Consider the following 23,150-nt stretch of genomic DNA (forward strand, 5'->3'; position numbering starts at 1 on the left):
ATAGTCGCTACACCGCTCTCCTCCTCCTCGCATTGCGACGGTGCCGTCTGTACTTTGACCACCCCACCTTCCGTCTTTCGCGCCTTTTTTCTTTGCGATGTCGCATATGACAATGATACCATCGACGTTGAATAAAACATTACACTAATGTCTAACTAACACTCTGGGCCGACTTGTATATGACAACGAGAAGACCAAGTGTGGGATCCGAACCCAGGAACTTCCTACACTGGACGCGACACACTAACCACGAGTCTAATTCGTACTGCGTGACGTTTTTCGTATTGCGGGGTCCCCAAGAACACACATGGTCCTCAGGATGTCCCCACAGTGTCATCGTGTCCTCGTCCTTCGAGGTGTATCCCCATAACGTCCTGAGGATAACACTCGCGGACTGTCCGTGAAGAGTCATTCAGGTACGTCCTGTGCCCGTCCCTGTGGGTAGCTAGGGGGACGAGAAATAGTATTTTGTTTAGTTTACCTGCTCAGACTCCCTAAACACATCTGTTTTGTTTTTGGGCCGATCCTGGGACCTGACTGAGATTTTTCCTAAATAAAGGGTGGCCCAGCGTAAAATTCCCTGCCGCCAAAAGGAATGACTGCCTATGATACATGAACGATTTTTCGTGGAAAGAACAGAAACGCGCGATTCTGTCGCACTACTTTTGACTTTCAAAGTTTCTACCTGAATGTCTCAAACCAACGTGAGTAAGAAACATAGATTTTGGAATGAGGCAAACCTAATACTTCAATCCATTCCTCGCTTTGAGTATTTTTTCTTTGCGTAATCGAAAGAAGCATTGAGAGCTCACCCTTCGTTTTGCGTAGCAGGCGAGCAGGACTCCCGTATTTACGGAGGGACGCGTTATAAGCAACAAATGGTATCTGTTTCGGCTTCGGGAGAGAATTATAGTACCTTTCGGAGTGAGTTTCTGAGTGGGCAAGCTTAAGGCTTGTCCCACCCTTACGAGGATTTCTCAGACTTGGTGTCCTTCACAAGATTCTGTTTCCCACAGGAACAACAAAAACGCTCCTATAAATTTGGTGTCATTGCAATTCGGTGCAACTTGTGTAAGCACTTGGCGGATGTGCGTGCCAGAAAACGCAAAATACATAAAACAAATCAAAGCAGAGAATTGACGGAAAGCATTGTCCTTCATGTGTACTTAAACTGTCCTAAATTGGTCCCTGAGGATGGGCGAGGGACAGCCTCGGGGACGTCATCTCATATGCCAAAGTGGCAGTATTATGACATTCTGAGGATCAGATTTTGACATCCTAGGGATGCCATACCTGTCCCCATCTGACAACCTTAAGATAGCCCTGGGATGACAGTGTGTTCTTGGGGGTTCGTGTCTACACTCGTCACAACTTGTTCAAACACGACCAAACACGTTCAAACGTGTTCAATGACGTCATAGAGAGGGAGAGAGGAACAAGTGTGTGTCCAGGGACGACTTCGACGGTTCGCCGCCCGTGTCTGAACACGTCCAAACACGTTCAATGACGTCATAGAGAGTGAGAGGAAAAGCTTTACTATAAATGACGAAGCGAACGTTTGATCATCATTCTCGTGCCATCATGATCAGCTTGGTAGATCCTCGTAAGTAATACTAATGACGTCATCATCGTCGAAGTGTTTGAAAAGTTTTGTTTCCAGTTTACAACACTTTTGCTGCGCGTGAAGTCGGTTTTTTCAGGCCTCACATACTTCGGGATTGGCAGCGCCCGCTTCTTCTGCACCAATTGCGGTGGATTGTGGTCCAAAGGTACGCTTCCTCGTTATTTTCTAATACGTTCTATAATCGTTCACATTTTTTTCAGAGCAAAAGCATTGGACGGACCGATTGATTCGCCCGTTTCTCGGCTGTCGGACGGTACCGTTCGACGTACGTTGCGAAGGACTTCGACTATTGAAAGAAGATGGAGAAGATGGACCATCAGTGTCACTCTGTGACTGAAGAAGATTGTACGTGTGTTTGAGATAAAAAAAACACGTGTTTCTCACGTTCGTTTCGTGCAGATTACTGGCTACTCTTACGACTTACGTCGTGGCTACTGACGGGAGATCTACCCCTGGTCCTAACCTTCAAGCCTCCTCCGAAGACCTTCTTTTTGCGGATCGGCGATCAGCTGACCACCTGTCGTTGCGGTGGACTCTGGTCGAGAAAACCCAGCCATTGGTTAGACTCGAGCCTTCGTCCGTATTTGGGCTGTCTTCCCGGCTACGAAACCAAAGCTGGTGACTAATTCATGTATAACCTCTCATCATCAATAAAGATGGTTGTCTACTGTCATTCTGTCTCAGTCATGACGCTCGAGCAGAGGTTTGCAACCTTTGTGCAAACGCGAATGTATCGGGACTTGCTGCGATTACGCGATTATATTCATGGCGATAGCTGCGAGGGAGACTTTCACTCGATTCTCCAGACGATACCAGTGGCGTCGGAACTATTTTTCCTGTGGGGGAGCGAAAAAAAGTGCTAGCATAAACATCATCATCATCATCATCATCATCACTTATTTTCCTTGAGGGCTCATGCTGGCGTTATACAAGGTTGCTACACAAACTGTAAACATGCTCCAGGCAAACGACATCTGCATATTTGTACAGTACATCTAAAATAGCATTGCAGAAGTATTGTAATTAAATAGCGCTTGGTGGTGGGCTAGTTGGTATGAGTTCAATGCGTCCGGCTTTTTTTACTTCTGCGCAGTGCCTAGACCTCTATGACAAGTAATGTGTAAGGAACTTCCGCGAACCGTCGTCGCAGCACGTACGCGTGCCGCGACTAGAAGCGAATATCGTCTGATCCGCAAGCCTTCTGCGAAGAAACCACACTTTCCTGGGGCGGTCTGGAGCTCAGCAAGAATGTGTCCCTTTGACACCCAGCTCTTTGACTGGGTGTCACGCTGTCGTTATCAGTCCAGGGCGACTCCATAGGAAAAGCCGGGTAAATGACAACAGCAGGTAGTTTTGGACATCAGTACGGTGGAAAGTGAGGAGCCAGCAATCCCGTTAACAGCTAGAATATTTTACTATGACAAGTGAACATATACATAATATGAAGACAACAAACAAGCTGCGATACATATCTCTTACCAGAGGTGTGGGCTTCTCCGATGTCTATGGCGTTTGATAATCATGTAACGCTTCTGCAGGCGACAACTTGATGGCGCTCCCTCGACGTTGCCGTTGGAATCCGACACGTGAACACAACACCGGTGCGACGTTTCGTCTTAGTCAATTGCACTTATTGTCGTACTATAGGTCTCACACGTCAGCTCGAAGTGGGCACCCTGGCCACAACCGACTGAAATCTGTGGCTGCACCTGGTAAACCGCCCCTATAGCAACCTTCAACCGGGTGGTATCTTTGTATCCTTATTTCCCCCAGATGTCTTGTGTCTTGCGTGCCTTTCGCGCTTCCCGTTTGCGCCTCTATCCCCCCACCCCACCCCGTGGATTGAGTCTGGTAATGCTCGCGCCTCCCGGTACACACTTTCGGACTGATTTATTGCACTTCGAAACCTCGACAGTGCACTTCGCACCGCAAACCTTGCCATGGTCAAATCCAGAACCCTGTGAACCTGACACCTTTGGTATGTAACCCTTTTCAAACGGTCTCCGCACAGTGACAGTGGTAGGCTCTCTGTTTGTTGCTCTCTAAATTTATCGCCGCCGAAAGAACACATGCACGGGCCTTTCCGTTACGACGTAGAAGAATACGACGCGGGGCTGACACTGAGGGAGCCGTGCTCCCCCATTCGTAAATGTGGGGGAGCCGTCGCTCCCCCTGTTCCGGCGCCCCTGGACGATACCCTTACGTCTGTTCACCGTCAGTGGGAAGATTGCAAAGAAAATGAAGCGTTTCATAGATTACAAGCTCGAGCTGTTGGAAAAGTATAGACGAGTAGAGACAGTCGACCCGTGTCTCATCAACGCGGGTTTCAACCGTCCTATCGTCCATCGCTACTGGCTTCTCCACACATCCCTCGACGTCACGGTGACCGGCGACGACGAGCGTCGGGTCAGCACGTTGGAAGATCGTCTCGCAAGCGTCCTGTGTATGTCGTGAAAAAAACAAATAGACAACTTTACGAAACGAGTTCGCTCACGAGGAGACGTTTTATTGTTTCGTCATTCTGTTCGAGGTTACAGGAAAACATGGATACACAATTTTTCAAGCTGTAGCGTTTCGACATGCGCGTGGCTACGTAGATACAAAAAAGCCCGCAGTAAGGCGAAAAAGGTGATTGAATACACTGGTCGTTATACTCGTCCACTAGTAAAGTCTTTCGAAGGTTTGCTTCGATGGGGGTAAGTCCGTAGCTGTCGAAAAACACGGCAGACCCGTCGTAGTTTTTCAGGTAGAGCACCCAGTGCTGCCCGCGCTTTCTTCGCTCTTCCGTATTGATGATTAAATAGCCGGGCTTGCCTAAAACGAAGGCTTCGTTGGAAGCGCAAATGCCCTTCAGCATGGAGGAAGCGAGGGGGTTCAGGGACACAAGTTCCAAGATGTCGCTCTCGTACATCTTTTCTATGGGAAGGTGACCGTACAGTCCTTGTCGACGCACATGAGCTTGGGACACTCGGAAATCAAGAGGGCGGTGACCGCTTGTGGAAGGGCTTTAGCGAAGCGTAATTGCAGGCGAACGTTTCCTTTTCGCCACTCCTTCAAATGCGAAGGAGAAGAACACTTGTCCACGTCCAAGTTGAAGTAGAGAAGGAACCTGTTCGTTTTAAATCGCTCGTAGCCATACTTGAAATGTTTTTCATCCAGTTCTTGCAAGAAGTTAAAGTAGGGAATTTGACGAGGGCGTTCTGAAAGTCGTACTCTGCTCGCACCTGCTGACCGTCCACGGACAGCATCGAATGAGACAGGTCGTAATGGCGGAATTTGTAGGGGTTCGATTGGATGTCGCCAAGAAAGTCAAACGTGGCAAGCAGGGCGACGCATAATTTGGAAGGTACCCTTTCGGGGTAAACGTTTTCAAAGTGAGCGTCCAAGCTCCCGGCACTCAAGCTCCGCACCTTGGTTTCCAATCCACGTAACACGTAGATGGCTGGCGTGGTCTGAAGCCGCCGCTCGTATTCCAAAAACAGGGAAGGTGCCAGCGTCACCTTTTTCAAGTGTAACGTCATTTCTTTAATGTCCACCTCGTAATTGTACGTTTTCTTGTCGTTGGGGACCGATATGAGTTTAAATTCGTCGTTGTTTAACAGGAAAACGACGCGAATTTCGACGGCAGGTACCATCAGGCGCGGCTGTTGAAACAGGTCGGTATTGATCTGACCGACCATGTTAAAGTATTTTCCACCCTTCGTCGCTTCGTAACGTTGTTTCGGACCGCGAGACGAGACGTTGTAATCGTTCTTTAAATGTTCGTCGTCCTCGACATAGAGTCCAGCCGCGTGCACTGGTGCTTGAGCCAGGGGTGTGGAATGAAGCACGACGTTCAAAATACTCCTGTAGGCATACAACTCGTTGGAACTGACGAGCTTGTTGTTCGCATAAACGGTGACCGTCTTAAACATGCCGCTCAACAGATGGTTTATTGGGAAAACGACATCTTTCTCGTCCATTTCTTCCCCGTCGTCGCGAACAATGCGCGCGGTCAAAGACACGAAGCTACCGTAGAGATCCAAGTGTGCCCTTTGTAAATTTTGAATAGAAAATTCGATCACAAACTATTTACCCCGTTCACCGGATAAAAGAGTTGGTACGAAGTATCTTCCACGCCGTATTGAATGGAAGGGGGATCGAATATCATCACGTCACTCGTAAGACGATGCAGTGACCGTTGCGTCTGTATTTTTCCTTTCGTTGACGTCATGATGGACGGAGCGCGCAGCGGATGTGTGACCTTCACAGCATACCAAAGATATCTGCAGGTGCATCATGTGTCGGCGGCTTTTGTTGTCTTTTGCGACGTTTCTTTCCATTGTTGTTGTTTCCAGAGCCCTCCATGGAATCCAGCACGTCTCTCCCCGTTGCTACGGCCGTCTTTTTTACTGCGCGCGATATTCCTTCGCCATCGGCCAAATTCCGCGCCAAGCGCTTCAACGTTCTCTTGGCGATCGGTTTTATTTTCTGCCAGATGGGAACGATAAACTTGGATATGTTGCTCAACACACCGCCCCCTCGCTGGAAAAGGGGCCCCGTGTACACGGGAATTATTTTGGGAGAATTATGGTACATATTTGAAATGCAACGTTAGATTGGTTCTGCCTCTGGACCGCAGCGGCAAACGTCTTCCCGTTTCGTCCGCGAAAACGATCGTCACTGAGGGAATTTCGATTTGAGACAGGTTAAAATACTGGATGTTATCTAACGTGTAGGTGACGACGTGCTTGTCTTTCTCGTAATAAAAGGGTAGTATTTTTGATATCGGTTTTCTTCCCGCTCCCCACGTACGTGGATTCCACGATATCCGTGTAGACGATTATGTTGTGAAACGGGGGTTCCAGATGTACCTCGACGGAGCTCGTGGCATCCTCCTCCTCCCCCGTGAACACGGTACGCGATTCGAAGCCCAAAAGCACGACCAGGTACTCGGAAAGTCTTAGGGTGGAGGTGCCCTCGGAAAGCCGAATTTTACATTTCTGTTCGGTTCCGTCGAAGCTGAAGCGCGCGCGTTCGCCTACGCGCTGGTTAATCGCATCCAGAAGTGCTTGCGGCGTCGCATAATAGCCGGAAGGCAGATGTACTTGCAAAGATCGAGGAATTTTCGTCTTGACCGTGAAAGAAAATTGGCGCGCTACGGGGAGAGAGACGCGTAGCGTTTCTCCGTGTCCCTCGACCGGTGTGAGATGTAGCAGCTTGACAAAGGGTTCCGGTAAGTGCAAGCCTTTCGGCGTTTTCAGATAGTAGACGTTATCCGCGAATTCTAGCGAGGCGTCCAGCTTGTGCATCTGGAAATACTTGTTGAGTGTGTTACGTAGTTGGTTACGTAGTTCGTTACGTTGAGTGTGTTACCGAATTCAGAGTGACGTCGCCGAAAGCGACGGGTGCGGCGTGCTCCAATAAGATGGAGGTGGCTTTGCGTTCGCTCAATTTGGGAGGCTTCACCGCACGACCTGCTTCGCGGGACGCTAGCGAGGGGTCGAGCGCCTGTGCGAGCCAAGGGTCCAATTCCACGGCTTTCACGTCCACGGGTAAGACGAAGTCGTATCGCGATTTATTTTACGCGAAAGAAATGTTAAATTCCGAAAGGGCTTTTCCCAAATCCCTCTCGAGATCCGAGGTGACACGAAAAGTTCTCCTGGCTTCGACCGTGTCCTCGAAAGAAACCTCGATTTTCGCATCTTGCCTTTCGTACCCGATATTTAAAAAATTGTTGCTTATGCTGAGATCCATCAGACCGACTTTATAGCGATTCGAGAGCTGACGCGGACTATCGAAACCTACCGTGAAGGCGTTGAGTTTATTTGAGGGAAACTTATCCATGCTGGCGTTCGAGAGCAGGTGGACGTAGATGTCTGACGTCATTTCCCAATCTTGACCTCGTCGCTGCTCGGAACCCAACTGTCGTGTTATTTGTCGTAACCGAACCAGCGAACCAAGGAGAAGCTCTGACCGTTCACTTGCTTCTTTCTCAGCACTTTCGTTACTGGCCAAGGCTGATTGGCGTCTCGGGTTACGATGAGTACCTCCTCGGGGTAGAAAGATCCGTCCACCTCCTTACCCCGGTAATCTTCCAGGTGCACGACGGGAGGGGAGGTGTCTCTCAGGCGTCAGACTGTGAAAATCTGAGGCGACCAACTCCCTTCCGAGCTCTTATAAAAACCTTTTCTATGTAGCAGGACCCTCACTTTATCCCCCACTTTGAGCTTATTTTTCACGGAGGGTACGACGGGCTTCCCATTTATCTTATTGAACAGCTCCAATTCGTTTTCGGGCGTGACTTCGGACGGGCTGATGCCCAACGTCCTGTGTTTGGTGTTGTTGTAGTCACGCACGATCTTGGGAAGCGCGGAAACGAAGTGGTATTTTCTGGTCACTCTAAAATAGCGGAATATTCTGTCGCGTAAAGTGCCTGCGATGCCTTGATTACAGGAGAGAAGGTGGAATACATGTGGACCTTCTTTCGTGGACCTTCCCGTCTTACGTTGCAACAAATACCTTTTACGCTCGGTTTCTTTTTTTTTTCTTTTTTTTTCTTCGTTGTTGTTGTTGTTGTTATTGTGTTGTTTAAAATGATCCTTGTCGCTTTTTTTTTATTTCCTGTAACCCACTCCTCCCATGTAACGCCCTCCCGAGGGACTCTTGGGAGTAAATAAATTGATTGATTGATTGATAATTGACGAGTTCGTAAACGGAGGAGTGCCTGATGGGCTTGCCCGGCACGGAGACACTCGCGATCCCAGGAAAGAACCTTCTTTAACTCCGATACGACCCTTTCCGCTTCCTCTTCGTCCACCTCTGGGGAGAGGAGCGAATAGTCAGTCATTTGTAGCGTCGGACGCCTTGTTTTTATTGTCGTAGGGGTCGAATCTGTACTGCTTGAGAATGCGATACAGTGCTTGCAGTATGAATTTTCTCTTTGACGTCGTCACTCTCCTTCGAGGAAAGGATGTTCCCGATGGAGGAGGTGGTCACTTCAATTCTCTTGGCTATTGGCGAAAAGGTTCAACACGGCGGAAAGCAGGAGACAAACCACCGACGAAAGAACGCCCTGTCCTCGCTGCTGAGACGCTGAAAGCGCTTCAAACGCTGTGGATTCTTGTGAATCTTTTTGTAGGCGAGCCGTCGTATGAAGCGTTTGTGCTTCTTCAAACGCGCGAACGTGTCTGGAGCTAGAGCCACCTTTCCGTTCAATACACTGAGGCAAATTTCGGAGAGGTGTTTCATGTCTGATGAGGAAGAACGTCTCAAGACGGCGCGACGGCGCGGAGGGGGTAGAGTGGAGAGTACTTTGAATAAAGTGAGGTGAGGGCGGAGATTCATTTCGGAGTGTGGATATATTGAAGTTCACCCGGAAAGATATTCCTATGCAACCTGTGGTCCTCGCGCGTATAATTATGAAGATCCATGAGTAAATAAGCGTGGGGCGATGACATCGCTTGTTTATATGCGTCCAGAAAATATTCCAGTCTTTTTCTGCCAAATAGCTGTTGCCCGAAATGTTCCATCTGGTGCACGGTGCGCCACAGGACAACGTAACTGGCGTTGTAGGATATAGCTCTAAAATGGCTAATGTCGAAAAAGATGTTTTGAACGAGTAAGAAGATCGACGCGTTGGCGTGGTGAGAACCCCAAATAAAAAGATTGTTCACCTCCTTCAAGGAACCGGCGTTCCTCATGTGATCGTCGACGACGATCGGCGTAGCGCGCGACGTGTCCCACTCTCGCGGTAGCCCCTTGGTAAATTTTACGGAGTCCCCAAATTCGTCCTGCATGCTCGGCGAAGCATATTTCTGCACGTAGAATATTTGTGATGAAGACTTGTCCACCACGACGTTCATCTTCCTCAGCACGTTCACAACGAAAGTAGATTTGCCGCACATGGAGGGACGGCTTAAGATCAGGGTGTCGGAGCGAACCGAAAACCGGAACCGAAATCCGGAACCGAAAACCGAAAACAACCACTATTTTGGTGCGAACCGGAACGGAATCGAAACTGCATACGTTTTTTTCGCTCAGGAGGGAAACCGAAAAATATATTTAACGGTTTTCGGTCCAAGGAAAAACTTCGCCGGTTTGGACTACGGATAGGCGAATGAAACAGACGTCGTGTGCTCTGAAGTCATGTCATGGATACTATAGGAGGGTTACGGTTACGGTGGAATGTATGTTGGTATACTATGACCCTTAGGCTCCCTTTGTAAAGGTTTATCGTTCGCACACGCACACAGACTTAAAGGTACATATGATTTTCTAGCAATGTGCCGTAGTGTTCGCTTTAATTTGATCCCCCCAAACTCTCCTCAACTAAACAGCGACCTAAGGGGGCTGCATAACGGCCTCTTTATCGGTAATGTCGCGCAACGCGTCCCTTGTTTGAGAGCAGCTAAGTTGAATAGATTTACGTATACACGAGGGCAAGCCCGTGTGAAGTGTCAACGCTTTTGTGGACAGGACACGAAGAAAATAAAACGGAGCCGTCGAGCGCGTTTGTGATGTTCCTCGATTTGCGTCGCACTCGTGCGGTGGTGCTTGCTGGCTAGACAATAGCAACAGACATTCGGATGGGACACGGTTGCTCCAACCCAGCAAGAAAGTACTTTACGTATGACATCACAACAAACAAGTCCGTTTGTAGCATGCGCTTCAAGATAGACAGTAACCTACAGGAGCTACCAATTTCACAGCTGTCTATTAATATTAAATACCATGTGTGCGGAATAAACAGGTTTACATTTTGTAACCTTGATTTTTTTTGTGGGGATGAATATTCCCAGCAGAAGTGGAACCGGTTAAAAACCGGTATGAACTGTTATTTTTTTGCTCCGGAGCAGAACCGGTACCGGATCGTTTATGATGTAACCGGAATGAAAACTGGAACGAAAAACGTTTCGGTTCGACACCCGGCTTAAGATACAGCGAAAAGGATGACGGAAACGAAAAGGTTCGGGGGAAGACATGTTGTGTGCGTACACGTTGCACGAAGAAAAAGAAGAGACTGAGACTCGAAGAGAAATGCATCACTTTTATTTACACGACGGTCGTCGTCCTCTAGATCGGAACTGCGTTCCTAATACAGATTATCCAGGCTAAAGTTGGACTTCTTTTTCGTCAGTCTGTCTGCCGCTAAGATGTGGTTGAGCGTCTACATCTGGTCCTGACACATTTCTTGATGTGCTTGCAACCATTCCAGGTGAAGGATTTGAAAGGCTTCCTCCACGATGCCGCGAATAAATTCGTGAAGTTCTTCGTTTTTGTCTTTTTCTGATGACAACGACGAGAAACGCAGGAGAATAAATCACACATGGCGTTTTCCACGTCTCGGTCAGAATGATGACGCGAGCGCGGTGCCTTTATACAGATAAACGAGCGCAAAGAAATGAGAGCGAAACCGAAACGAAGAAGCCACCCGTCGCCGCTAGGAACGCGCGCGCGCGCAGCAGCAGGAGCAGAGAGTGAAACCGAAACCACCCGCTGTCGGGTGGACAGACGGCGCGCGCGCGTATGCGTAGCTGCCGCGGCGCGGCGTCCCAGTCGGTTGCTCGCTGGCTGTCGCGGAGAGCAGACGTGCGCTCGGTTGCTCCGCAGTCCCTCAAGTGCTCAAACATCGCCACGCCAGTACTGGACAGCTGTGTCAGCCTTATTGGGCCATCATCAGCAGTACGCAGGCAGGCAGCATTTGAGTGGGTGTTGTCAGAAGACCACGTAGCACGTGATTACTCCCGTCAGGGTGTGCTAACTCACCACTGAAAGCCCAGTGCAAAGTCAGTGAAGTATATTATAGGAATATAGCCGGAGCTACCCTCTGACGCCAGAGCTATCTTCTGACGCCATCCGTTCAAACGCTGCCTGCCTGCGTATTGCTGATGATGGCCCGCTCAGTTTCTGCCTGACTCTCGGATGGAGCAGTCGCACCGCCCCGCGGGGAAAAAGGTGAGTGACTTGCCGATGTTTGCGCGTTGTTTTACCGCGCACCTTTTCTCGCATGTTTGCCGTGCCCCCATGTTTAGACTTGTTTAGCGGTGACCAACGAGTGATTTGCCAATGTTTGCACGTTGTTTGACCGCGCTCGTGTTAAGCCTTTTATCGCACGTTTGCCGTACGCGCATGTTTAGACTTGTTTAGCAGTGAGCAAGTCTTTTCTTCATGTTGACGCATGTTTAGCGATGTGTGCCCAGTGGTTCCCGCCTTGTGTTAGCTGAATAGTGTTGTGACGCTGTGGTTAGGCCTAGACTTGTTTAGCAGTGTTGCCATTTTTACCTGCCGCTAGTATCTTGTTGTTCTCTGTCTTTCTCGCATAGAGCTATGATGGTGGCGCGATCTGGTGTGATGCCTTGCAACTAAGTGGCCACCTGTCGTCGATATCTGCAACTGCCCGTCGCCAACTACCAACATGGCGGGCGCTGGTCACTCGGTCGTTTCGGAGCGGTTTCTTCGCCACGGCGTCGTTCATTTTCGAATAAATTGTTTCTCCCCACTCTATTTCTATCTCATTTTCTTCTTTTTTTTCTTTTTTATGGACACAGGTTGCCACCAAATCACAGCTTGGTCTGGAAACGAGATAGATGCTCCCCAATTAGTGTAATGACTCCCTGGAGGGTGCTGATTAATGTAGGGGGTCCCCATTAGCTCTAATTGCTAATTAAATTGTGTTTAGACGAAGTTGTGAGTTGGCGGCAGCCTGTGTCCAGTCATTACTACTATTACTCCCGTCAGGGTGTGCTAACTCACCACTGAAAGCCCAGTGCAAAGCCAGTGAAGTATATTACGGGAAAAATGGCCGGAACTCTTTGGCTGCACGCATAGCATATATGTTTGCAAGTGCTCAAACGTCGCCACGCCAGTACTAGACAGCTGTTTCGGCCGTATTGGACCATCATCAGCAGTACGCAGGCAGGCAGCGTTTGAGCGGATGGCGTTAGAAAATCACGTAGCACGTGATTACTCCCGTCAGGGTGTGCTAACCCACCACTGAAAGCCTAGTGCAAAGCCAGCGAAGTATATTAGGGGAAAAATAGCCAGAGCTCTTTGGCTGCACGCATAGCATATGTTTGTAGTGCTCAAACGTCGCCACGCCAGTACTGGACAGCTGTTTCGGCCTTATTGGGCCATCATTAGCAGTACGCAGGCGGGCAGCGTTTGAGCGGATGGCGTCAGAAGATCACGTAGCACGTGATTACTCCCATCAGGGTGTGCTCACCACTGAAAGCCCAGTGCAAAGCCAGTGAAGTATATTACGGGAAAAATGGCCGGAACTCTTTGGCTGCACGCATAGCATATATGTTTGCAAGTGCTCAAACGTCGCCACGCCAGTACTAGACAGCTGTTTCGGCCGTATTGGGCCATCATCAGCAGTACGCAGGCAGGCAGCGTTTGACCGGATGGCGTTAGAAGATCACGTAGCACGTGATTACTCCCGTCAGGGTGTGCTAACCCACCACTGAAAGCCTAGTGCAAAGCCAGCGAAGTATATTAGGGGAAAAATAGCCAGAGCTCTTTGGCTGCAGGCATAGCATATGTTTGTAGTGCTCAAACGTCGCCACGCCAGTACTGGACAGCTGTTTCGGCCTTATTGGGCCATCATTAGCAGTACGCAGGCAGGCAGCGTTTGAGCGGATGGCGTCAGAAGATCACGTAGCACGCGATTACTCCCGTCAGGGTGTGCTCACCACTGAAAGCCCAGTGCAAAGCCAGTGAAGTATATTAGGGGGAAAATAGCCGGAGCTCTTTGGCTGCACACATAGCATATATGTTTGTATAAGTGCTCAAACATCGCCACGCCAGTACTGGACAGCTGTTTCGGCCTTATTGGGCCATCATCAGCAGTACGCAGGCAGGCAGCGTTTGAGTGGGTGTTGTCAGAAGACCACGTAGCACGTGATTACTCCCGTCAGGGTGTGCTAACTCACCACTGAAAGCCCAGTGCAAAGTCAGTGAAGTATATTATAGGAAAAATAGCCGGAGCTACCCTCTGACGCCAGAGCTATCTTCTGACGCCATCCGCTCAAACGCTGCCTGCCTGCGTATTGCTGATGATGGCCCAATAAGGCCGAAACCGCTGTCCAGTACTGGCGTGGCGACCGACGTTTGAGCTCATAGAAACATATGCTATGCGTGCAGCCAAAGACCTCCGGCTGTTTTTCCCCTAATATACCTCACTGACTTTGCACTGGGCTTTCAGTGGTGAGTTAGCACACTCTGACGGGAGTAATCGCGTGCTACGTGATCTTCTGACGCCATCCGCTCAAACGCTGCCCGCCTGCGTACTGCTAATGATGGCCCAATACGGCCGAAACAGCTGTCCAGTACTGGCGTGACGGCGTTCGATCACTTACAAACATATATGCTATGCGTGCAGGCAAATACCTCCGGCTATTTTTCCCCTAATATACTTCACTGGTTTTGGACTGGGCTTTCAGTGGTGAGTTAGCATACCCGAACGGGAGTAATCACGGTGCTGCGTGACCTTCTGACGCCATCCACTCAAATGCTGCCTGCCTGCGTACTGCTAATGATGGCCCAATAAGGCCGAAACAGCTAGCTGTCCAGTACTGGCATGGCGACGTTTGAGCACTTACAAACATATGCTATGCGTGCAGCCAGAAAACTCCGGCTTTTTTTTCCCTAATATACTTCACTGGCTTTCCACTGGGCTTTCAGTGGTGTTGCGACATGGGTTCCGAGTCGACGTGGTAGCGAGCAGACGCAGCCAGGGAAGGAAAATTATACAAGTTTATTTACAGTGACATGTCAGTGTGCGAGTGAGCAGTACAAAATGGCGCGCAGCGCTTTTAAAGGCTTGAACAAAGGAGCCACCGTTGACCTTCGCTGGATATGGCACCACGGTTTCCCAGAAATCCCTTGGAGCTGCGGAAGCACTTAGACTGCGTCCCTTTCTTTCCAACTTGGAGTAGGCCTTTGTTTCTGCGTTGGTTGGTATCGTGCAGATTCCTCAATGGGGATTAAATGCATCTGGCAGGTGTGCGTCCTTGTCGTCTAGCCGAAGGTTCGAAGGACCTTTAACTTCTATTCTTTTCACCTTGGCTCTTTCGTAACATCACCCCGCCGCCGGGTGGTCCATCAAGAAAAGGAGCGATCTTCTGTCTTGCTCCTTTAGATTGATGCAGAATCGCAGAAGCGCACTTTATTTGCCAGGACGTCCGATCGTGGCACGAAGTAATTGGATGCTCTGTTGCCGTGCTTTCAATTTGCAGAAGTGTTTGGCGTCGAATAGACCAGGCCAAGAGACCTCCCTGCTGTCTTCCTTGTTCGAAAGGCAACCCACTTATATATAGTAACTGCAGGTAGAATGAGCACACAGCAAAGGTAGAACAGTGACAGAATCGACCACTCCAAACCACAATCCCAACACAGACAAGTGCCGGTTTTGTCGCATCGTCTGTCAGACTTAACAACATAAGGACAAGTCCTACGATTTATTCCCAGCTACCCCCATTAATCAAGAATATGTCCCATCAGTGCAGATCACAGCCAAACCTCCCAAAGTGAGACAGTCGTCTGTCAAAGCGCGCCCATGCGGGATCCTTTTCACGCAAATGCAAAAATGCAAACATTCCCCCAGCTATTTACAGAATTTGGTCCACTTGGAGAGCACGTCTTCTGAACTAAAAAGAGCGACTAGGTCCGTCAGCGTTACGAGGGTGGTTCCATAAGTTTCCGGCCCGAGGTAGAAAATCCGCGCGAATTTGAAAATGCGATTAAGGACGTGTGGCGCCATCTGTTGGAGGTCCGGAGCACAACCCTCAACCCTCTCCATGCTTTTGTCGGTTGGAGAGCGGCATTTCAAACAGCCAGGGTGCACACTTCATTTAAAATGGAAAAAATCGAGTACCGCGCTGTGATAAAGTTCTTAACAAAAGAGTGACTTCCGCCTAAAGAAATTAAAGCGCGACTGGACAACGTGTACAGGGAAGCCTCTCCGTCGTACACAACGTAAAAGACTGGGCTAAGCAGTTTCGACTGGGGCGAGAGTCCATTGAAGATGATCCACGCGATGGTCGTCCAGTGGAAGTGGTGACACAAGAAAATTTGTCTCTTGTCGAGGAGGAAGTGCTGAGCGACAGGCGTCTGAAGGTGAAGGAAATCTCAGAAAGGCTGGGGCTTTCCAAAACAACCGTTTTTCGCATCATCGGTGAGGGCCTTCACACGAAAAAGGTCACTGTGAGATGGGTGCCACGACTTCTCTCGTCAGTTCAAAAGCAACAGCGCGTCGTCTGTGCCAAAGAGTTTTTGGAGCTCTGTCAAGAGAACGGGGAAGAAATATTGAAGTCAATTGTCACAGGGGATGATGGTGCTCTACTATGATCCCCTTTCGAAAAAGGAGTCGATGGAATGGCGCAAACCAGGAGAAGCACCCCCAAGAAAAGCCAAGGTCACACAATCCACAAAGAAGATCATGGCAACAATATTTTGGGATTGTCACGGGACCCTCCTCATCGAGGAACACCACAGTGAATGCGACTTATTATGCTTCACTCCTGCACCGACTGCGAGACGCCATCAAGGAAAAGAGGCACGGCAGGTTGAGTCGAGGTGTCCGGTTGCTCCAGGACAATGCCCCTGTCCACATGGCTTCTGTTGCCAAGGCTGCACTGAAGGAGTGCGGCTTCGAAGAAATCCACCACCCACCCTACAGTCCAGATCTGTTGGAGGTCCGGAGCACCACCCTCAACCCTCTCCATGCTTTTGTCGGTTGGAGAGCGGCATTTCAAACAGCCAGGGTGCACACTTCATTTAAAATAGAAAAAATCGAGTACCTGGCACCGAGTGACTACTTCCTGTTCTCAGACTTGAAGAGGGATCTCAGAGGACGGAGATTTCAAAACGATAGTGAAGTGCAAGAGGCAGTTTTCCAGCATTTTGCTGACAAACCTTCGGACTGTTTTTTCAAGGGTATAAGAATGATGGTTGAAAGGTGTCAAAAGTGCATCGAAGTTAAGGGTGACTATGTCGAAAAGTGATACACTTGTTTCGTCTCTATGACTATTAAAAGTTGGTCGGGCCGAAAACTTATGGAACCACCCTCGTACCATTGTCAGCTCCCTTCTTATACTTTATCTCGAAATTATAAGGCTGCAACGCTAAGCTCCAGCGGAGCAGTCGACCATTCTTCGCGGGCATGTTTTTCAGCCACGTTAGCGCGCAGTGGTCAGTCTCAATTACAAATTTGGCACCGGACAGATAGCAAGAGAGCTTTTGGACTGCCCCCAGATCAAGCATGCGCACTCTTTTTCTGTGTGGTAGGCTTCTTCCCGCCCCGTCAGTTTGCGACTTATATACAAAATTGGTCTTTCACGACCGCCTTCATCTAACTGACAAAGGACTGCACCAATGCCACAATCGCTGGCGTCACACTGCACGAAGAACGTGTGGTTGTAGTCCGGGGCCTTTAAGATAGGCTTGTGTGTGAGCGCCTCTTTTAACTCGCGGAAGGCCCTTTCCTTTGCGTCATCCCACTTGATGACATTCGGTTCAGTCTTTCTCAAAGCATCGGTTAGGGGACTAGCGATACTGGAGTAACTTCTGATATAGTGCTGGTAGTACCCCGCGAGTCCAAGAAACGCTCAAGCTCGGTCTTGGTAGTTGGTCGCGGGTACTCTGCTGCAGCTGCGATCTTCACGTCGGCTGGACGGCGATATCCCTGTCCAATCACATGCCCTAAATGCGTGACCTCGGCCTTCCCGATCTGACACTTTTTCGCACGCACCGTGAGTCCTGCGTCGCGAAGCCTTCCCAGTACGGTTCGAAGATACCGAATGTGATCTTCCCAGCTGTCTGAGAAGATGGCGATATCATCTAGATACGGGAGTGCGAAATCTCCCAGCCCTTTTAGCACGCGGTCCATAAGGCTTCAAAAGCAAAAGGGAGCGTTCTTTAACACAAAGCTGAGCATTTTTGGGCGAAATGTTCCCAACGGGGACACAAAGGCGGCATATCTGCTTGCGCGCTCCGTTAAAGGGACTTGCCAGTACCCGCGAACGAGGTCTAGGGTGGAGATGTATTTCGCCTTACTTACGACCTCCACCCTTTCCTCGATATTCGGTATCGGATACGTTTGATCACGGGTAACGGTATTCAACTTCCGATAATCTACGCACGGTCGTGCGTCCTTTCCGGGCACTTCTACTAGTATCAATGGGTTCGTCAGCCGTTCGCAGTTCGTTTATGCTAACAATCATGGCTCTCCTCTTTCTGCAGTTCACTCTGGCGTTCCCCAGGGTTCCGTCCTAGGGTCCCTCCTCTTTTCAATATACATTAACGATCTGACTACCCATGTCTCTTGTGATATTCATCTGTTCGCCGACGATTGTGTCATTTTTCGGGAAGTAACATGCGACAATGACGTTAACATGCTACAGCGCGATCTAACAAAAATTATGGATTGGTGTAACACGTGGAAGATGGATTTAAATGTTAACAAATGCAAGTTGCTGCGCGTATCTCGTTCACATACTCCTGTTCCATCTTATTACTTGTACACCGCCCTTGATCATGTTTCGTCATATAAGTACCTCGGTGTCCACATTACTTCCTCTCTTACCTGGTCGCTCCATATTAATTCCGTTATTAACAACGCTAACCGTACTTTAGGCTACTTACGGCGGAATTTTTCCGCAGCTCCTCGTTCACTAAAGCTGTTACTTTATAAAACACTAGTCCGGCCTAAACTAGAATACGCTGCGTCCATATGGGACCCCTCTTCTTATTCTTTGATCATTTCAATCGAGCTCATACAAAATAATGCCGCACGTTTCATTAACCACAACTATTGCCGTGCTGCTAGTGTCACCATTATGAAAGAGTCATTATCACTTCCGTCACTAGCCTCTCGGCGTAAACTTGCTCGTCTATCATTATTTCACAAAGTTTACCATCAGATTCCTGCGCTACGCGCTCAGTTGTTACCGCCTCCTTCCTGTGTTTCATCTCGCTTAGATTATCAACACAAAGTTGGCATTGCTCCCTGCCAAACATCTGCCTGTTCTCATTCTTTCATCCCCCGCACATCGGAAGAGTGGAACCGCCTTCCAGGTAACATCACTCACATATATGACCATTCAAAGTTCAATGCTGCACTAATTACTTTACTGGAGTTTTCTAATTGATTGTGATATTTATGGTGTACTGCATAGCAATGTTACTTTTTGTTATTTATGTTGTTCATTGTGACTTATGTGACTTATTTTAGTGTTATTCATCTAATTGCTTTTGTATTTTCTGTACTGTTGCGCTTATTCTGACCTGTATTTATTACCTTTGTATATTGTGTTTGTGTGTAATAACCCACTCCCCTCTGTAATGCCTTCGGGCCTTGAGGAGTAAATAAATAAATAAATAAATAAATGGGGATGTAAAATCGCTTTCCCCGGGCTCTATGATACCTAGATCTAGCATGCGTTTTTTCTCGCTCTCTATGATCTCTCTTTGCCTCGGCGATACTCGGTAGGGCTTGGAACGAACCGGCTCATCACTAAGTAGCTCGATGTCGTGCTCCACCAAATTCGTTTTTCCTGGTCTGCTCGAGAATACGTCCTGGTATTCTGAAAATATCTGTTTTACATCTCTCAACTGGTCTTCAGGAAGCGTCCCACTGTTCACTATCTTTCGACAGAAAGGTCTTTATGGACACCAACGAAGGGAGTACACCCCCAGTCACACTTGTACAAGGAGTTCCGCAAGGAGCAGTTCTCAGCCCGACACTCTTCAATCTGCTCATGTCGGAGCTCGCCAGCTTACTACCACCCAAAGTAAAATATACCATGTATGCCAACGACCTCTGCGTATGGAGCAGTGGAAGACAGATACAGGCAATAGAAAACACACTTCAGCATGCCCTAGTAACCATCGCCATCTTCCTTGAAAAAAGAGCCCTAGATTTTGAACTTTTCGCTATCCCGTAACGCTCGCTAAACGCTCGTGCTCCCCGGTTGACGGCCAATGCGCGTGACGGAATAAGCGCGCGAATTTTGAAAAATAGCTATAACGATCGTTATGTACAGATCAAGATAGAGCGCATGGACCTCTCAACCAGCAAAACCGTCTACTTACCCTTTACAGGAAAACGTCTGAAAAACTTTAAACTCACAGTGGCTGGAACCGAAATAAGGCGCGTCACCAAGCACAAATACCTGGGAGTCACCATCAACAGGAGTACAACATGGGGTGACGAAGTTAAACACCTGGAAAAATCCACAAGAACCTACACAAACATAATGAATCCTTGGCGGATACCGTGGGGGTAACAACAAGGCTCTTCAAGCAATGCACCGTGGCCTCATCAGGCAAACAATAGCCTACAGCCATCCCTTGTCATCAAAATCTCTCTCCGTCTCAGGATAACAGACTGCAACGTATCCTAAGTCGCAGTCTACGCATCTGCCTGGGACTTCCTAGAACTGTCAGAACGGATATAGTACTTGCCGAAGGAAGAGAGCCACCCATCCAAACCCTTCGCAAACAAGAAACTGAGCGCCACCTTATCCGTCTCCTCACAAGACACTGCGGGCACCCCCTCATCGACAAGATAAAGCAACGCACCAAATGTAGCATCTACAAGGCCATCCGATACATTGACCGCATCCTTCCTAAGCATCGTGCAAAAAGACACTATCAGGACACGGCCCCCTGGCTCCTACTCCCACCAAAGATCTCCACTGAAGTACCAGGGATTTACAAGAAAAACGAAACACCACAAGTGGCCCTAAAAGCACTAGCCATGGCACATATTGAAGAAAACTACCCGGTAGCAATGCAGGTGTATACTGACGGTTCCACATCGAAAAACAGATCACCCAGTGCTTTCGTAACCGACGGCATAACAAAAGCGTACAGGTTGTCCCACAAGACAACATCCACAGCAGCAGAGCAACATGCAATTTTGAAAGCTCTACGCCATATCAGAAAATCCCAAGCCGGGACATGGATAGTGTGCTCCGACTCCAGAGCGGCCCTCTACTCCATCCAAAAGCAGGACCCACAAGACCGTATTGTCTACAACATCATGAAGGCGCACAGCGAAGCCGAAGCCTTAGGACACAATATATTACTCCAATGAATACCCTCTCACTGCGACATCTCCGGAAATGAATGCGCAGACAGAGCTGCAAAGGAAGCCCTTAGCAAAAGTAGGATATCTGCAATCCCCTTTACAAAGTCAGATGCAAAGAGCCGTCTCCGTAAAAGTACAGAAAGAAGACCGCGCACAATTTGGAAACAATCAATGAGGCCAAAGGACTACTTTGCATTCATCGACACTGAAGCAGACAGCATAATTCCAAATGGAATTGAACGATCAGTCAAAACAGCCATACATCGCACATGACTTGGAGCGCTGTACACAGGAACTACACGGCGCCAGCTAAGGCTCTGCGACTCAGACCTTTGCAAACGATGCAAAGTCCCAGAGGATACACACCACATAATCATGCACTGCCCAGAATATACCCAAGCCAGACTCCAACAGACTCTAGTCTAGCGGCACTGGACAACAGGCCTTTCTCCTTTTGCAAGATTGCTGGAAGATGGCCCACAAGGCACCAACAAGCACTTAAAAGACAGCGGTATAAAAGACCGCTTCTAAATTCCATCACTCCTAATTATTATATTTTAACGCGTAAGAACTGGAGCTGCAGGCGCCCTTAGGACAGCCACCTAGCTCCAATACACCATGCATACCACTTATGCATATTTGGGTCTTCCCCTTTTCCCTCCCAAGACTCCTTCAACATTCGCAAGGGTGTTCGTTGCGCACGCCCGTACAGAAGCTCGGCAGGACTAAATCCCGTGCTCTCGCGTGCTACAGAACGCAGCGCAAACATCGTTGCCGGCAGGCATGACTCCCAGTTAGTCTTGTGCTCGTAACATAATGCTCTCAGCACTCTTTTGAGGACGGAATGCATCCTCTCCACGCTGTTTGATTGAGGATGATGCACTGGGCTATGGATTATTTTCATGTCACATTTCTCTAGGAATGTAGTTGTGAGGTTGCTCGTGAAAACACTGCCATTATCGCTCTGGATTTCTGCGGGGAAGCCCACCCTAGCAAATATGGAGAGGAGCACGTCTACCACTTGCGCGGAACTCAATTCCCTCAGAGCTACGGCCTCGGGGAACTTCGTGGCTGGACACAACGCTGTTAGAACGTAGCGATGTCCTTGCTCTGTCACGTGTAAGGGACCGACAATGTCAATCACCAGTCTGCGGAAGGGCTCGGTGATTATTGGCACGAGACACAGTCGGCCCCACGCGTTGGCATGTATCGCATGATTTCACCCAGTTTTCGATGTATTTCCAGCAACCAGGCCAGTAATACTCCGCAGTTAGACGAGCCTTAGTCTTTCGAACGCAGAACGTGAAGAAAAAACAATGTGCAAGTTTCCGGCGATGCAGAATCAAAAATAACAAAGACGGTTAGGAGCATCAGCTGTTTACTATATACATTAAAAACAAGACTTTCGTGCAGTAGGCTGCACTTCTTCAGGTTTGAGGACCTGTTACAAGTTGTGAAGCATATATCAAAAAACCAAGTCACATGGTACAAGAGAAAAGGGTAAGGGTGAAGAGAACTACAAACGCGATACAAATATCAACAAAAATGAAAATGAAAAACAAAACGCAATCAGTAGGAGGTGGCTCGACAAGGTCAGACAGACATACAGACGAGTCGGAGTTGTACGTGGAGGAAACCAGTGAACAGCACATGAATAGGCACAGCAGCCAGTTGGCACAAAGGGCTTTAGAATGCGTACGGGGAATTAGGGCTCAAGGGCGAAGGATTGAGGACACACAGCACCTTGATGGCTAAGAGCTTCCAGACTCTGGGAAAGTAACGCGGAGTTGGTGTCTTACTGATTGTGTATCATCGTGTATGATGTGAAAAATGGCAGACAAGTGATAATACAATAAATAGACTCATAGTGTAAAGGACTGTAATGGACCGCCGTACACGTTGATGCCGTGCGGCTGTAACGTTGCAAATTTCGAAATGAAAAAGGATTCTCGATTTTTGCGTTTGATGTCATTAGCGTACCCGGATTCTAAAATGGTGATAAGTATATGCGTATGCAGATCATGTCCCGGAAGATTAAAATGTAGCGATACAGGTGACTGGCGTTTATTAACAATATCTGATTTATGGCCATAAAATCTTTCACGGATGGTGTTACGTGTTTCGCCTATGTATTGTTTATTGCACAATTTGCATGTAATGAGATAGCAAACATTGAATGAGTTACAGTGAAGAGACTGCCGAATAGAGAAAACGAAACCATTAACAGTGCTACAGGTGGAGGTACATGTTGCAATAAATAAGCAAGTTTGGCAGCGGTTGCTGTTGCAAGGAGCGCAACCGGGACTCTGTTGATTATTGCGAGAGGAAGTGAGTAAGTCGCGTATGTTACGTGATCTCCGAAATGTAATAGTCGGAGCATTAGGAAAAATGTCTTTGAGATATTCATCGGCGTGGAGTATGTTTAAATGGCGTTCGAACACAGATCCTACATTA

The 23,150-nt window shown here is 48.5% G+C and overlaps 1 long non-coding RNA gene across 1 annotated transcript in view; it reads right to left on the reverse strand.

Annotated features, from left to right (window-relative positions):
* Positions 1 to 19,859, reverse strand: part of LOC135396413 (uncharacterized) — an 85,056-nt gene extending 65,197 nt beyond the window's left edge. Inside the window, exon 1 of the long non-coding RNA XR_010423373.1 lies at positions 19,734 to 19,859. This is a non-coding gene — a long non-coding RNA (uncharacterized LOC135396413). The remainder of the gene's footprint in view (positions 1 to 19,733) is intronic.
* Positions 19,860 to 23,150: the final 3,291 nt, after the last annotated feature.

This window comes from Ornithodoros turicata, chromosome 6, assembly GCF_037126465.1.
Source record: "Ornithodoros turicata isolate Travis chromosome 6, ASM3712646v1, whole genome shotgun sequence".
Lineage (NCBI taxonomy): Eukaryota > Metazoa > Arthropoda > Arachnida > Ixodida > Argasidae > Ornithodoros > Ornithodoros turicata.